The following is a 2,178-nucleotide window of genomic DNA, read 5'->3' as shown; positions in this document are numbered from 1 at the left end:
AAGCCTGACCCTGTCTGATCTCGGAAGCTAAGCAGGATTGGGCCTGATTAGTACTTGGATGGGAGACCACCTAGGAAGACCGAGTGCTGTAGGCGAAAAAAACATATTAAAGTTCCTCATAGTGAGAGAAAATTGTTTCTCTCTCTCCTCTCATGTGGAAGCAAGAGCATTTGTCTAAAGTTTTCAGTTACTTCGAATGAATTCAGCTTTATAATATATTTTCAGTGAATCGAGGAGATGACTATTCTACTATCTGCAATAATATAATTAGCCCCTAATTTTATTTAAATAATGATAATAATATACTTGATTTATTTTTGAAAGTTCCTTTACGATTGCTCAAAGCGGCCTCATACTTTATTTGTTGGTTTTCGCAGTACTGATGCGCTGAGCAGTGAGCCGCCTGAGGTGCTGCACAGGTGTGCCTTGAGGTTCACCTGCGAGGGTTTCCCCACCCAAATACATATCTCCGCAGGTGAGTCTGCTATGCTGGAAATTCTAACACTGAAAAGTGACTGATAAATTGAAAATACTCCTCGTGAAACATCGTGAGATACGAATTCTATTGTATCAGGTGAAAAAGAAACAATTGAATACATATTATATTAGTGGTGAAGTATTTAAAAGAAATTCCAATTCTGGGAACTTCCTTTAATTTTTTAAATTTTGTTTTTCTGTCGTGTGTTCCTTTTGTTCTCTGTGAGCCCTTGACTCTATATATGACAACCGTGTGGTGGAAAAACGGTTAAAATTAAAAACATGCTATCTGTTAATTTGAAGATTTCCTGAAAATTGTGTATGTGGTGGGTGTGGGGTATTTTCTTCTCACAGAGAACAGCCCAGTCTGGTACCACAGGAAAACCCTGTGAAAACCATTATTTTAAACAATTAACTCCAAGAGATTACATTTGTTTTATAAAAGTTATGTCACTAAAACAAACTTCAGAAGCATGATTAGGACATTCCTTAAGGGGGACAAGTGAGCATTTGATTATTGAGCTGTGTTTGTTAGGGAGAATACTGGGTCCTTGTAAAATAATTCTTTTTTCTGCCTTTCTTTTCTTTCTTTATTCTCTCTTCTCCTTCCTCCTTCCTCCCATCCTTCTCTCCCCACTATTCCCACTTCCCCTACTTTTAACAAATTACTGAGCACCTACTGTCAACAAGATATTACACCAGGCATAAAAAAAGAGAGAGAGAAGATATGCATTGGCACTGATAATGAAGCCCCCAGACCACTGGGGTGTAACATTCTTAAAACAAAAGAGGTTTGATGAAGTTTATCCTCCAAAGGCAAGGGGAGAAGGGTGGCCAGAGGACGAGAATGTTCCGGCCGGAAAGCAGGCAGGTCTGAGGAAAGGAAGCTGAGGGACGCGCGCTTCCACTCAGGATTTGGGAGTGGCAGGGATGCTTGGTGTGTAGGAGGGTAGCGCTCGGTTGTGTTATTTAAAGGACTCCAAGCCTGGCCTCTAATTTAAAAGGGGCGCGGGGGTGGGTATAGCAGGTGGGGAACCAAAGGAATTTACTGCGATCTGAAAAATAAGCTGAAGTACCAAGGTCACTGTGAGTGGGAGGCAAGAACCTTCCCTCTTTTGAGTTGAAGATGAGCCTCTTCCGTCTGGTCTTGCTTTTTTAAATTCCACTTCTTCCTTTTCTAGCAAACAAGGTGAAATACGTTATGCCAGCCACCCAAAAGCATTGACTGTATTTAATATGAATTTGTGAACTTATTATGCTATAGAAGTGTTCCTTGGCTGTTTCGTGTACACGTGCTCTCTGTCTCAAAATAGTTTGTATTTTTGCAATCCCATGTAGCCCAAATTTTCTCAGAGGAAACACTCAGTGGCTGTGGCTGGATTAGTTCTCATCCGTACTCTCTGCAGTCGAGGCCCACTAGGTCTCTAGGCCACCGTGATGCCACCTGCTGAGGGTCTTTTCAGGATTTAGTGATTCGGTAGTGCTTATTTCCACCTTCTCTGGGAATGGAGCCTCAGAATAGAGACTAGGTCGAAAACTCTAAAGTCTCTTTTGCTTTGAGAACCACAAAAGCAGGTACTGCATCTGACACATATCCAATGTAAAGATGGATGGGTGGAGATCATCGAGAGGAAGAAAGAAAGCCCACAGCACACTACCAAGTAGCTGCAAAATTATTCCTGCAGTGAAGACACACTTTTT

General features: G+C 41.5%; 1 protein-coding gene across 1 annotated transcript in view; it reads left to right on the top strand.

Moving 5' to 3' along the window:
* The window catches only part of MID1 (midline 1), a 582,697-nt gene that overhangs the window by 15,094 nt on the left and 565,425 nt on the right, over positions 1-2,178 (top strand). The window contains exon 3 of the mRNA XM_023532275.1: positions 378-475. The gene's annotated coding sequence lies outside the window, so the exon portion shown is untranslated. The remainder of the gene's footprint in view (positions 1-377; positions 476-2,178) is intronic.

This window comes from Pteropus vampyrus, unplaced genomic scaffold (genome assembly GCF_000151845.1).
Source record: "Pteropus vampyrus isolate Shadow unplaced genomic scaffold, Pvam_2.0 Scaffold81, whole genome shotgun sequence".
Classification (NCBI taxonomy): Eukaryota; Metazoa; Chordata; class Mammalia; order Chiroptera; family Pteropodidae; genus Pteropus; species Pteropus vampyrus.
Note: the sequence above shows the minus strand (reverse complement) of the source record. Positions and strands in the feature narration are given on the sequence as shown.